The sequence below is a fragment of the Bos indicus x Bos taurus genome, chromosome 13, assembly GCF_003369695.1.
Source record: "Bos indicus x Bos taurus breed Angus x Brahman F1 hybrid chromosome 13, Bos_hybrid_MaternalHap_v2.0, whole genome shotgun sequence".
Lineage (NCBI taxonomy): Eukaryota > Metazoa > Chordata > Mammalia > Artiodactyla > Bovidae > Bos > Bos indicus x Bos taurus.
The window spans coordinates 37844920-37860535 of NC_040088.1; the positions used below are offsets into that span (position 1 = coordinate 37844920).

The following is a 15616-nucleotide window of genomic DNA, read 5'->3' on the forward strand; positions in this document are numbered from 1 at the left end:
AAACCCATGGACAGAGGAGCATGGCAGGCTGCAGTCCATGGGGTCGCAAAAAGCCAGACACAACTGAGCGACTTGTTCAGTCAGTGAACAACAACAACAACATATCTATGTGTGCGTTTCCTCCTGGCTCTGTTTCTCTGCAGAACCCTGACTCATACAGGAAGTGTTTGATAACATGGGTGGGGGTGAGGAGAGGTGGTTTGTAGCTTTTGCCTATTTTTATGGAATAAATACTCTCACCATGGACAAGTTAAAGTTCCCCATTTAACATCAATTGGCTTGAAATTATGACTATTTTGCAGAGTGTTTACAATCAGGTGCGCACCACTCCTATCTAGGAATCTATCCCCAGAAACTGTCCTCCGCCTTCCCTCTTGGTTATACAAGATTGGAAGGACTAATTTATTTGTTGATAGTGAAAAATCAGAACCCTCTCCTGAAGAAGTTCCAATGCAGTTGGAATACTGAGCTACCTGAAAAACAGAATAACATTGTAAGAGACACGCCATCTGGAGAATCGGTTGAGCGTCAGTGCTGTTGGGTGATGAACGCTTTCTGGAGCTCTGGGCAGGCATGGGCCGGCTATCTGACCTGCCTTGTTCCCTTGACCCCTCAATCCCATTCTGCACAAGAAAGGAAAGAAAACTGCAGCTTAGTGAAGTGAAACTGCTTGGCCAAGCTCATGCAGGTGGTGAATGAAAAAGCTCATGTAACTCCAAATGGATTTTACTGACTAGAAGTTCTGTGGTTTATAGGAAGGTGAGGTAGTTATTGTTGGAAGAGACTGAGAGTGTACGGACAAGGCAAGTTTGGGGTTATGTGTGAGATTTTAAAGCCTAAATAAGTATTTATAGTTAACAGAAAGGGGATATATCTCATATAAGTCTCATATTATGTTGCCAGAATTCTTGGTTATTATTATTATTTTTTTACAATAGCCACATCATTATCCTGATTACACAGATGAAAAAACTGAGAAAATTAGAAGTTAAATAATCCATCCAACATTTAATATTTAGGAAATTATTAAGCTTCAACTTCAGGCTCTTGCTGAAGCTCAAATATTTACTCTTAGCACTGCACAGCCCTTCTTGGTGGCTTTATTTGGGGCACAATACAGATTTTCTTACCCTTGGATATTAGCTCTTTAGTCCAAATTTTCTATAAGATGTTCAGAGATCGAATATTGCTGTAACTGCGCCCAACTCACTATAGTTTTTCTCACTTTCTTAAAACCAACACTTTCTTAGAAAAGAGGACAGAGATTCAGGGGAGAGACAAGCAAAGACCAAGTTCCAAAGTCAACCCTGGCGCTTTCTCTTCCAGTGTGAGCCTGAGAGAGTCGAACAGAAAAAAATCAGAGAGATTATCTAACAAAATAATCATACAAAAACCACTTTTTTTTTTTTAACATTGTTAGTAGCTGGTACACAGGTACACATGCTGTGAATTGGAAGATATATTTGCAACTTAAATATTGATCAAAGTGTTCTGACAGCTGGACAATTAGTGCTTATCTAATTTAGTCTTCACAACAGCTTTACTCCAGGTGGTTTGGTTATTATATGAATGGTAAAGAGGCCAATCCAGAGAACTTAAGTGACAGGCCCAGGATCACACCATGTGTAAACGGTGGGGTGCAGGCAGGAACCCCTGTAGTGCGACACCAGCACTCACTCTCTTACTCCCTGCCCTGTATTGTATCTGCATTTCACCACTACTGAATTCCATAAGTCTAATGCACAAAAAGTTGCTGCAAAGTAATTCTATTTATTTTGTTGTTGTTGATTTTTCTTATTGCCGCAAAATGCCAACCTCAGAGCCTCATTTTCTTAACCATAAAATGGGAGCCCTAAGAGTCCCTCCTTCATTCAGTTGATGAAAGTGAAAGAGGAGAGTGAAAAAGTTGGCTTAAAGCTCAACATTCAGAAAACGAAGATCATGGCATCCGGTCCCATCATTTCATGGGAAATAGATGGGGAAACAGTGGAAACAGTGTCAGACTTTATTTTTTTGGGCTCCAAAATCACTGCAGATGGTGACTGCAGCCATGAAATTAAAAGACGCTTACTCCTTGGAAGAAAAGTTATGACCGCCTAGATAGCATATTGAAAAGCAGAGACATTACTTTGCCAACAAAGGTCCATCTAGTCAAGGCTATGATTTTTCCAGTGGTCATGTATGGATGCGAGAGTTGGACTGTGAAGAAAGCTGAGCGCCAAAGAATTGATGCTTTTGAACTGCGGTGTTGGAGAAGACTCCTGAGAGTCCCTTGGACTGCAAGGAGATCCAACCAGTCCATTCTGAAGGAGATCAGCCCTGAGTGTTTTTGGAGGGAATGATGCTAAAGCTGAGGCTCCAGTACTTTGGCCCCCTCATGCAAAGAGTTGACTCATTGGAAAAGACTCTGATGCTGGGAGGGATTGAGGGCAGGAGAAGAAGGGGACGACAGAGAATGAGATGGCTGGATGGCATCACCGACTCAATGGATGTGAGTCTGAGTGAACTCCAGGAGTTGGTGGTGGACAAGGGAGGGCTGGCATGCTGCGGTTCATGGGGTCGCAAAGAGTCGGACGTGACTGAGCGACTGAACTGAACTGAACTGAAGAGTCCCTCCTTCATTCAGTTGAAAAGATTAAAAGTGCACAGTGCATGGGACATGAAAAGTTCTTAATTAATGGGGGCTGTTGTTATCTATCATTTGTTTTGAAAGATTTAAGTTTTTAAGAAAACATTCAGGTTCAGAGCAAATTAATAAGAGGGTGACACAGAGATTTCCTGTACACACCTACCCCACACCAGCATAGCCTCCCCTGTTGTCAGCAGGGCCCACGAGAGCCAGAAAGGAATTCTGATAAACGTCCAGGCTTCACCTCTGAAACCTATTTCTTATTCCCAACCATTTCTCTCTTAGTTTACTCTGACTTGCCAAAGAAACAAATAAAAAGCGCTCAGTCATATTTGTTCTGCAAAGGAAATACCACTGTTGCAGAAAGAAGAAAGCAAGTAATCGACAGAAGATGTAGCTCGAGGTAAGAAAACAAGGAAAGACTGACATTTTATCTCCGGCCTGAACAGGGCAGGAGCACAAGACTGATTCCTCATCAACCACACCCTGAGCAAGGAGCCTCCCTGACTTGCAATTTTAAGGTCACAGACAGTGAAAACGAAGACACGAGCTCAGGAGCCAACAGCCGCTGCAAAACTTGAAAACCCTAGAGGAGAGAAGCTTTCAAAACAGCACGTCAGCTGCCACGTGATCACGAGAACCAATCACAGAAGAGATCAGAGCTTACAGAGGAGCCAATGGGTAGCAATGCATTTTGTCAGCCGTCAACCAGGATCTGGCGATGCCAAGGGGACCAGAATGTATTTGTTCAAGTGTTTTGTTTTTGTTTTTTCTTTAACAGCGAAACATTGGAAACAGTGGTGAACGTGGAAGATGAGACATCCCCCAATCACTACGTTTCTGAACAGGAACTCTTACAGGTCTGTGGATCACTGTGCAACTTTCTTCACTCTTTTTGACTTTTGATTCTGAGACTGGATGATCGCCACTGACTTACCTTCCAGCCCTTCTGCAAGTGCGAATGTGTTCTTGAACCTCTGTTACTAATTTTCATTTAAGTCGTCGAACTTTTTAACTCCAGAACTTTTACTTGATTCCATTTATAATTTATATCTCTTGATAGTCTCTGTTGGATGAGATGTTATAATACTACATTATTGTAACTTTTTAGACAGTTTTCTTTATTTCTGAAAACATTTGTAATAGCTTAAAGTTTTTCTGTTATGTTCAACATCTGAGCCCCCTCAGGCATATTTTCTGTTGACTGCTAACCCCTCTGAGTATGTGGTGTATTTTCCTATTTCTTTGCATGTCTTATTTTTTGTTGTTGTTGTTAAAACCTTACATTTTTGACAATATATTGGAGAAACTCTGCTTTCAGATCTTTCCCCTTGGGTCTGTTTTTGTTAGTAGTAAACAAAAGTAAACAAAAAGTAAAAAAAAACAAAAGTAAACAAAAGTAAACAAAAAATTTTTTGTTTACTTTTGTTTTTCTTACTGAAACTTTTTTGTGTATGTTGTATTTTTTTGAGTTAATTCTGTAACTTCTATAATTCCTACAGTTGGTTACTATTGAGTTTATAGCTGGATTTTTAAAAATTGTTTTATTTTAAAGTTTGGTTTATACAACCCTCAGGATTAGATCCTAAATAATCTATGTGGGAAGGCATGCCTTCAAACTTTGGAACGATTACAGGACAGTGTTAACTTTCTCTTTCTTCACCGTGGGGATTTCAGTGGGGGATCTTTTCCTTTCCCACGTCTTTCCTGGGCAGACACAGACTTCCTTAGGCATGCAACCTTCTAGATCTCTAAGAATATGTGGCAGCTTTTCAAAGTTCCCCAGGGTCATCTAATTCTCCGAAAATTCCCAGCCAGGCTCCGGCATGCCCCAAATGAGATCACAGACTCAGGCAGCTGCAGCACTGTGGGCCGATTGCCATGTCTGGTCATACCCTTAGATGCGGCCCCTTTTATCCACTGTGTCAAACAAAAGAACAAAAAATACTAACAGATCCAAATCATAGCTAAGTATGAATATGAAATAAAGCTCAAGTAAGTGGCAGACATCTTTTACTATAGCTCTTAACGTATTATGAGACTAGTTCACATTCTAATTTTTGTTGCTCTCTATTCACTACGATTTATGGACTCCAGGTTTCCTACATGTTACATTGTTTCTATGTCCTTGTGGTATACAATCAAATATAATTAATTCTTTAAAAAAGCACACAGTTTGGATTGGATTGTTGGATTCGAGAATATCTACTGGTCACACAAAACAAAGATGAGAAAGACTTGGAACTGAAATAAAGTGATCACATATTTTTCATTATTTAGATTACCATTTCCATGGATGTAGAAAGTTAAGGTTTTAATTTATTCTTTCATTTTATCCATGGACAATATTTTTGTTTTATTGAAGTATGCTTTTCCCTATCCTTTTCTTGTATTATATATTCATGATATATAATAAATTTCATAATTTAACTCTGACCCATTGCAATGTAATTGATTGTAAACAAACTTCTGATTCATGAATTGGAGGCCATTCATGGCAAAAAAAAATACTGAAAAAGTTTTTCAGCAGAGAGTATCTAAACACATGTTTAGACCACTTGTTTCTAATTAAACTTCCACTTGAAAGTGGAGCAAAGAAAAAATTAACGTGATAAAAATTAACTTGATAAACCTTAAGGCAAGACATATATAGCCATAAGATCAGGGTTTGAAAAACTAAAATTGTTCTAAAGTGAAAATCACTTAGTCATGTCCAACTTTTTATGACCCCATGGACTTCGACTATACAGTCCATGGAATTCTCCAAGCCAGAATACTGGAGTGGGTAGCTGTTCCCTTCTCCAGAGGATCTTCCCAACCATGGAATCGAACCGGGGTCTCCTGCATTGCAGGCAGATTCTTTACCAGCTGAGCTACCAGGGAAGCCCCAAAATTGTTATAAATATGAAACAAAAATAATATTGCTTTAATTGTGATTTATATAACTGAAATTATCATTTCAAAAAATTGAAACTTGTAAAAATGATTTTACCTCTCTAATGTAGTTGCCAGTGTCTGGTAGTCTAACTTTGGAATGATTACAGGACGGTGTTAGAAAACTAACAGGACAGTGTTAGTTTTCTAGGTAGTCTAGAAAACCCAGATGAATATACAAAAGGTGTGAATCTTAAAATATTGCAGAAACTCTGCTTTTAAGGATATGAATTGTCAGATTAATTAAGAGAGACTAGTTTTTTTGACTCCAACATGATCAGTGGCCTCATACAATATTTATGTAAAATTATGGCCATGGATTTAAAATATTACAGCTACCTCCCCTGGCTATCTATTTTCCATCAGGCTCACTTGTAATCCCATTTCTCAAAACCATACTAATCCTATAAAGCATACATTGTTCCTTAATGTTATCATCAAGTGTAATTTTCACAATTCTCTTAGAATTGATGTCATTACCAAGGGTTGAAGACAAGAACAGCATTCACTCTTAAAACGACGGTGACTTTGACTTTGCATCTTTCTCAGGCTATTGTCATCGTAGCAGCGAGAGGAACATGAGGTCCACCCAGAGCAACATCACCAAGAAACATCATCTCACTCACTGAATCTGCGTTTAATGATTCAAGTGGTAAGATGCAAAGGCTGCTCGTGCTGTGTGCTACCCAGAGGTGAAGGCTTGGGAATAATTACAAGCAGAAGAACACCCTTCAAAGAGCTCCGTCCTCCTATTGTCTCCCACTTTAATTCAAGGCATACACATGGCCCTGGGATGAATGCCCTTATTCTAAAATTGCTCTCATTCATTTTCCATCTATTTCTCTTTGAATGACTCATTGTACTACAGGAAGATTTTTACTCCAGCTGCCTCGTAAATCATGTCAAAGCCCTCTTACCAGCCCACATCTCATCACTCAGGTGTACAGGTTACTTGTACGGACGTATGTAAGCTTAGCCTCAATCATACTGCTGTCTTCTCAGCACAATATGTTAATTCTCAAATCCACATCTGTGCTTGTATACTGCCCTGGAAATATTCATTATTATGTATCAAAGAAAGAATACTTCTCTAAAGTTCAAGTCAAACCTCGTCTTGGCAGATATGTGATATTTCACTATCACATGACTTCTTCATCTTCATGTTGAAGAAACATTTGCTTTACTTTTGATAGAATCATTGTGTCTAATTCCTATTTGGAATCATCAAATAGTATGTGAGTTGAAGCAATCTTAGGGTCAAGCTAGCTTATTTTCCCATGTGGTTGCTGCTGGCTTCAAAGTACTCATACCATTGAAAGATAGATATTTTTCCTTACCAAAAAAGTTATGATGCCCTATAATTTTTGTGGGTTTTAAACAGTTTAATTTTAGAATGGGTTTTCATTTACAGAAACACTGTGAAGATGATACCAAAAGTACATACGAAGCCCCTACCCAAGATCCTCTAATATCTTAGTAGAGTAGATTAGTATGAAATATTTCTCACAGTTAATGAACCAATATTGATGCATTATCATTAACTAAAGACCACACATTATTCTGAGTTCCTCAAATTTTTACATAATGTCCCTTTTCTATTCCAGAATCCCATGAAAGATACCACATTAATTTTGTCCTGGTGTCTCCCAGCTTCCTCCTGGCTGTGACACTTTTTCAGACTTTCCTTCTTGTGGATGATCTTGACTGCTTTAGGGAGTAGTGATCAGTATTTTGTAGGATGTACTAAATTGGGATTTCTCAGGGGTAGATTAGGGTTAGGTGTCTTTAGGAGGAAGACCACGGAGGCAAAGTGCTATTCTCATCACACCATCTGAAGGGTACTGATGGTCAACAGGATATTTCTGTTCATGCTGAGCTTGAACGGGTGACTGAAATGCTGTGTGTCCAGATTTTCCCACCTTAAAGACGTTATTTTAGAGGAAGTCACCATGCAGAGCATGTTTATCTGATGCTCCTCCTTGGGGGTGGAGCATGAAATAAATATTAGGAATTCTTCCACATAGAAGATGTGTTTCCTCTTCATCTCTTATTTATTTAATCCCTTGTTTGTACCAGTGTGCACTTCTGGTTATTGATTTTATACTTTGCATTACAGTCCAATCAATACTACTATATTTATTTTCTTGCTCAATTGTTCTAGCTTTGGCCATGGCTCTTGTGTCCCTTGAAAAAACCCATCATTGTGTGTGTTTGACACAATCTTACTTTCTGACATTACTAGCCACTCAGGATCACCTTGTGGTCCTAGAATCAGCCATTTCTCCAAGAAGCCATGCCACTGTGGAATGGTAAGAGGCGAAGATTTAATGTTTAGTGTGCTCACTGCTAGTGGGAGTCACTGATTACAGATCCTTCCAGATGACAAGGCAAGGAAATATATGTGTATTAACCTACACACACACATATGGATAAATATAGATGTAATTATCAGTATCATAGTAACGTCTCTAATTTTAATCCATTACGACATAGGCAAGGAGATCAAACCAGTCAATCCTAAAAGAAATCAATCCTGAATATACATTGGAAGGACTGATGTTGAAGCTGAAGCTCCAATACTTTGGCCATCTGATATGAAGAACCAACACATTGGAAAAGACCTTGTGCTGGGGAAGATTGAGGGCAGGAGGAGAAGGGGACGACAGAGGACGAGTTGGTTGGATGGCATCACTAACTCAATGAATGTGAGTTTTCACAAACTCTGAGAGATGATGAAGGACAGGGAAGCCTGATGTGCTGCAGTCCATGGGGTTGCAAAGAGTCGGACACAACTGAGTGACTGAAAAAAAAAAAAAAAAAAAAACTACATAGACTGTTCCAGGCTTCCATTGACTTATCTATAACCTCGCAATCCAACAGCGAGAAAACTGGTGTCTACCACTCAATTATTTAGTTGTTCAGTTCCAGTTATGTGCGTAATGGTTTCAGAATTTCTCACTGGTACCTCTGTGTGGAACAACCTTATCACCTAGAGTACCTTCATTATGTACATTTTTTTTTTTTTTGCATTTAGTCTTAGATTCCACACATTTCCAATTGACTTCAGTTCAGTTCAGTTCAGTCGCTCAGTGGAGTCAAACTCTTTGCAACCCCATGGACTGCAGCACACCAGGCTTCCCTGTCCATCACCAACTCCTGGGGCTTACTCAAACTCATGTCCATTGAGTCGGTGATGCCATCCAACTGTCTCATTCTCTGTCGTCCCCTTTTCCTCCCACCTTCAATCTTTCCCAACATCAGGGTCTTTTCCAATGAGTCGGTTCTTCACATCAGGTGGCCAAAGTATTGGAGTTTCAACTTCAGCGTCAGCCCTTCTGATGAATATTCAGGACTATTTCCTTTAGGATGGACTGGTTGGATCCTTGCAGTCCAAGGGACTCTCAAGAGTCTTCTCCAACACCACAGTTCAAAAGCATCAATTCTCTAGCACTCAGCTTTCTTTATAGTCCAGCTCTCACATCCATACATGACTACTGAAAAAATCATAGCTTTGACTAGATGGTCAGCATTTTTCGCCACCCTCCACCCTACCACCTGTCATGGTTGGTGAGATTGTCTCACATCTGTAACACAGTTAACTGTTTTGTCACATTCTGTATTCCACCCAGGGATCCTTGACAGCTTAAATTTACAGTTTCTTAATTTGCATACTTTGAGGGGTTCTCTTTGTGTGTAAATTTTATGGGGTTTGCCAAATGCCGCTTGTAATTTCTCCACCATTGCAGTATAAACATGATAGTTTCACCATCCTGAAAAAATCCCTCTGCATTACCAAACACCCATCACCCCAGTAAACACCTGGCAACCGAAGACCATTTTACCATCTCTATAGTGGTGCCTTTTACAGAAAGCCCTGTCAATGGCTTCATGCAGTATGTAGCCTTTTTAGACTGGTTTCTCACACTCAGTATTGTGCATTTCAGATTCATTCATATATCTACATGGCTAGGCAGATCATCCCTTTTTACTGCTGAATAATATACCCTTATATATATATATATATATATAGAGAGAGAGAGAGAGAGAGAGAGAGAGAGAGAGCACGCGCGTGCGCGAGCGAGCGAGCTTGATTATCCATTTCATAGTTTATCCACAATTTGTTCACCCATTCCCCCAATATTGAAGGGCATCCTGTTTGTTCCAGTTTCTGGTGACTATGGATAATGACACTATTAGCATTTCTGTGTAACTTTTTTCTTGAACATAATTTCAAAATCAGGTGAATAGATACCTAAGAACTTGCTCAATGTTCCTGAGGTTCACATATGCTACAACCAAGCTTTGTAAGAAATGGATATGAGTTTGAGCAAACTCAAGGAGATAGTAAAGGACAAGGAAGCCTGGTGTGCTGCGGTCCATGGGGTCACAAACAGCCGGACATGACTGTGACTGAACAGAAGAAGAAGAACCCACTAGAGTCTCCTAAGGTGGCTATGCTGGCTTTCTTTCCTGTGCTTGTGAAAATAGCTTATCATTTTGTGTTGGTTTTGCTTTTCTGCCATCAAAGTCCTGTTTTTAATCAACACTGCTCACATGTTGTTAATTTATTCTAGCAGTCCAGATACCAGGATACACTAACACTTCCCGTTCTGCTTTTGATGGCTTATCTGCAGTTCCTCCTTCCTCTCCTGCTGCTACTTTATTTTCTATAAAGGCACATGTATGTGAGAAGGTTGTTAGCATTTTCATATTTTGTGTGTGTCTCATGAATTCTGTTTTATTTTCCTTTCCCAGCTGGAGCTGGTGGAGCTGTCACTGTTCTGCTGTGTTGATTCCAGCCTGCCGTTCTCTCTCCTCCAGCAGGAACCTCCTGTCAGGCCAAGAGCTAAGAAACGGGCTCCCTGAGCAGTTGATTAGGCTCAGTTAGAAGGTCCAGTCAGTGTCAATGAGAAACATGGATAAGAGAGAAGCCAAGGAGCTGTGTGCAGCCCCGAACCCCCTAAAGATGCAGAGAAGACTGAAATGAAAGTGATACTGTTGAACTGGTCAAATGCCTCCTATGAGCACAAAAGGATGTGAACAGTTTTTGTCTTTTCTTTCCAAAATGTAATATCACCTTGTATCTATAGAAGTCACACATGAGAGAGTCAGAATGAATGTTCTTGTATAATAAATGAGAATTGATTTAAACAGCATTATTACACACAGGAAGTATCATGTCCATATGAGATTATAATTCAGAAAAATCATCAGGAAAATATTTACATTAAGGGTTGCCATTCATTGTGGGATATACCTAATTTTAGCCAATGAATGGGCTTTCCAGGTGGCCCTAGTGATAAAGAACTTGTGTGCCGATGCAGGAGACATAGGAGACTTGGGTTTGGTCCCTGGGTTGGAAAGATCTGCCTGGAGAATCCCATGGACAGAGGAACCTTAAGGGCTACAGTACTTGGGATCACAGAGTCAGACACGACTGAAGGGACTTAGCACGCAGACACAGGTGCAGCCAATGAATATGGGGCATTATAGGTGGGTGATAGATTGATAGTAGGTAGACACGTAGAAGGAAAAATAGATAATAGATAGATGTGTGCTTCAGTCGTGTCTGACTCTATGCAACTCTATGTGTAGCCTATCAGGCTTCTCTGTCCTTGGGATTCTCCAAGTAAGAATACTGGAGTGGGGTGCCATGCACTTCTCCAGGGGAATCTTCCTGACCCAGGGATCGAACTGGGGTCTCTTACATCTCCTGCAATGGCAGACTGGTTCTTTACCACTAGTGCCACCTGGGAAGCCCAATAGATAAATGATGGGTAGAAATATAGATAGATAATAACTGATAAATATATCTTATAACATTGAGATACATGATATTAATCTCCATTTTGCTGTTGAGGAAGCTGAGGAGATGCAGAGAAGGTGAGTCTATATCTAACAGGAAGCAGAATCATCTTTGAATCCAGTCCGAGGACTCTTCACCATTAACCCGTAGCTTGCGATTTTAAAATAATGGCATCCCCTTGTTAAGTGACTGTTTCATGTGATTTAATTTCAACACCAATGGCACAGTGAGCACTATTATCATTTCACACACGTGGTCACAGATGCTCTGAGACATCCAATGACCTGCTGAGATTCCGCAGCTGGCCCGGGGCACATGGAGCTGCCCCAGGTGGTCTCAGCCTGGAGCCTACAGTCCTGGCTGGTCCACCCTGCAGCCCCACCTCACAGCAGCCCCATCTGTGCTCCCATCAGCCTCCATCCGTCTATTCTGCACTGGGATGTGCCCTTCTGGTTTCAGAGCCGTCTGGATCTTTTGCTGTTTCCCCTGAAAATGGATATCGAATCTTCTAGCTCTTGTCTTCCCAACATGAGTGGATTTTGCCCACAATCTTTTTTTTTTCCCCCTTAGAGCAGTTAACTCGATGTGCACTATGGTGACAGAAGTGTGGTACTAAATCTCTTCTGAAGAGACAATTCTTTCTAGGAATCGAGCTGAAAATAAATCCCATGAAGTAAGGAACATAAAAACTATCTAGGCGAGGGCCACAGTGATTGTGCAGAAAGAGCGGTGTGTCTCATGACAATCATCAAAAGCCTGTTTAGAGAATGGTATTCAGATTAGAGACTTTTCAGGTGTGGCTGGAATGATCAAAGGCTGGCTGACATTCTCTGCATTGCATTTAGAAGCTGATGCACTAAGCTTCGAGGTAATGAGGGACTGTTACATGTGATGTGTGAATTCTGAGTCGCAGAACTTTGGGAAGTCAGTTGGGATGGATGAAGGGTCAGGTGGTCCATGAAGATCAGACCCAGCTCCATGTCATGTGATAAGATAGGCAATTTATGTGCTCTCTTCTAACGTTGATTAGGCTTCTTCCAGACCCTATCCTTTTCACTCTCCTCTTTCACCTTCATCAAGAGGCTTTTTAGTTCCTCTTCACTTTCTGCCATAAGAGTGGTGTCATCTGCATATCTGAGGTGATTGATATTTCTCCCAGAAATCTTGATTCAGGCTTGTGCTTCTTCCAGCCCAGCATTTCTCATGATCTACTCTGCATATAAGTTAAATAAGCAGGGTGACAATATACAACCTTGGCGTACTCCTTTTCTTATTTGGAACCAGTCTGTTGTTCCGTGTCTAGTTCTAACTGTTGCTTCCTGACCTGAATACAGATTTCTCAAGAGGCAGGTCAGGTGGTCTGGTATTCCCATCTCTTGAAGAATTTTCCACAGTTTATTGTGATCCACATAGTCAAAGGCTTTAGCATAGTCAATAAAGCAGAAATAGATGTTTCTCTGGAACTCTCTTGCTTTTTCCATGATCCAGTGGATGTTGGCAGTTTGGACTCTGGTTCCTCTGCCTTTTCTAAAACCAGCTTGAACATCAGGAAGTTCACAGTTCATGTATTGCTGAAGCCTGGCTTGGAGAATTTTGAGCACTACTTTACTAGCGTATGAGATGAGTGCAATTGTGCGGTAGTTTGACACTGGCGCACTAAGCGCGCGGCGGCTGCGACCGGCGCACTAAGCGCGGCCAGCGCGGCTGAGAGGAGCTACCCCACATCTGAGGTCAGGGGCAGCAGCCGAGAGTGCCAGGCTGCGACGGTGCAAGAACGGCCGAGAGGAGCTACCCAAGACCGAGGTCAGGGGCAGCGACCAGGAGGACCTATCCCACGTCCAAGGTCAGGGGCTGCGGCTGAGAGGAGATACCCCACGAATGAGGCCAGGGGCGGCGGCCGGGAGGACCAACCCACGCGTCCAAGGAGCGGTGGCTGCACGGGCGCAGGAGGGCCTAGAGGAGCTATCCCGTGTTGAAGGTCAGGAAGGGTGGCAGTGAGGAGATACCCCTCGTCCAAGGTAAGAACCAGCGGCTGCGCTCTGCTGGAGCAGCTGTGAAGAGATACCCCATGCCCAAGGTAAGAGAAACCCAAGTAAGATGGTAGGTGTTGCAAGAGGGCATCAGAGGGCAGACACACTGAAACCGTACTCACAGAATACTGGTCAATCTAATCACACTAGGACCACAGCCTTGTCTAACTCAATGAAACTAAGCCATGCCCATGGGTCAACCCAAGACGGGCGGGTCATGGTGGAGAGATCTGACAGAATGTGGTCCACTGGAGAAGGAAATGGCAAACCACTTCAGTATTCTTGCCTTGAGAACCCCATGAACAGTATGAAAAGGCAAAATGATAGGATACTGAAAGAGGAATTCCCCAGGTCAGTAGGTGCCCAATATGCTACTGGAGATCAGTGGAGAAATAACTCCAGAAAGAATGAAGGGATGGAGCCAAAGCAAAAACAATACCCAGCTGTGGATGTGACTGGTGATAGAAGTAAGGTCCGATGCTGTAAAGAGCAATATTGCATAGGAACCTGGAATGTCAGGTCCATGAATCAAGGCAAATTGGAAGTGGTCAAACAAGAGATGGCAAGAGTGAATGTAGACATTCTAGGAATCAGCGAACTGAAATAGACTGGAAAGAGTGAATTTAACTCAGATGACCATTATATCTACTACTGTGGGCAGGAATCCCTCAGAAGAAATGGACTAGCCATCATGGTCAACAAAAGAGTCCATAATGCAGTACTTGGATGCAATCTCAAAAACAACAGAATGATCTCTGTTTGTTTCCAAGGCAAACCATTCAATATCACAGTAATCCAAGTCTATGCCCAACCAGTAACGCTGAAGAAGCTCAAGTTGAACGGTTCTATGAAGACCTACAAGACCTTTAGAACTAACACACAAAAAAGATGTCCTTTTCACTATAGGGGACTGGAATGCAAAAGTAGGAAGTCAAGAAACACCTGGAGTAACAGGCAAATTTGGCCCTGGAATATGGAATGAAGCAGGGCAAAGACTAATAGAGTTTTGCCAAGAAAATGCACTGGTCATAGCAAACACCCTCTTCCAACAACACAAGAGAAGACTCTACACATGGACATCACCAGATGATCAACACCGAAATCAGATTGATTATATTCTTTGCAGCCAAAGATGGAGAAACTCTATACAGTCAGCAAAAACAAGACCAGGAGCTGACTGTGGCTCAGATCATGAACCCCTTATTGCCAAATTCAGACTGAAATTGAAGAAAGTAGGGAAAACCACTAGACCATTCAGGTATGACCTAAATCAAATCCCTTATGATTATACAGTGGAAGTGAGAAATAGATTTAAGGACCTAGATCTGATAGATAGAGTGCCTGATGAACTATGGAATGAGGTTCGTGACATTGTACAGGAGACAGGGATCAAGACCATCCCCATGGAAAAGAAATGCAAAAAAGCAAAATGGCTGTCTGGGGAGGCCTTACAAATAGCTATGAAAAGAAGAGAAGCAAAAAGCAAAGGAGAAAAGGAAAGATATAAGCATCTGAATGCAGAGTTCCAAAGAATAGCAAGAAGAGATAAGAAAGCCTTCTTCAGTGATCAATGCAAAGAAATAGAGGAAAACAACAGAATGGGAAAGACTAGAGATCTCTTCAAGAAAATTAGAGATACCAAGGGAACATTTCATGCAAAGATGGGCTCGATAAAGGACAGAAATGGTATGGACCTAACAGAAGCAGAAGATATTAAGAAGAGGTGGCAAGAATACACAGAAGAACTGTACAAAAAAGATCTTCATGACCCAGATAATCATGATGGTGTGATCACTGACCTAGAGCCAGACATCCTGGAATGTGAAGTCAAGTGGGCCTTAGAAAGCATCACTACAAACAAAGCTAGTGGAGGTGATGGAATTCCAGTGGAGCTATTTCAAATCCTGAAAGATGATGCTGTGAAAGTGCTGCAGTCAATATGCCAGCAAATTTGGAATACTCAGCAGTGGCCACAGGACTGGAAAGGGTCAGTTTGCATTCCAATCCCAAAGAAAGGCAATGCCAAAGAATGCTCAAACTACTGCACAATTGCACTCATCTCACATGCTAGTAAAATAATGCTCAAAATTCTCCAAGCCAGGCTTCAGCAATACATGAACCGTGAACTTCCTGATGTTCAAGCTGGTTTTAGAAAAGGCAGAGGAACCAGAGATCAAATTACCAACATCCGCTGGATCATGGAAAAAGCAAGAGAGT

At 41.4% G+C, this 15616-nt stretch overlaps 1 long non-coding RNA gene across 3 annotated transcripts; it reads left to right on the forward strand.

Moving 5' to 3' along the window:
* Window positions 1–3206: 3206 nt before the first annotated feature.
* Window positions 3207–10719, forward strand: LOC113903392. 3 transcript variants are annotated; one of them, XR_003514093.1, is made up of 4 exons: window positions 3207–3489; window positions 6113–6215; window positions 9804–10011; window positions 10319–10719. It is a non-coding gene; the product is annotated as an uncharacterized LOC113903392 (long non-coding RNA). The 3 variants fall into 3 exon arrangements; XR_003514092.1 differs by having other exon boundaries at window positions 3228–3489; window positions 9804–10719; XR_003514091.1 differs by lacking the exon at window positions 9804–10011 and having other exon boundaries at window positions 3240–3489.
* The last annotated feature ends 4897 nt before the right edge of the window (window positions 10720–15616 follow it).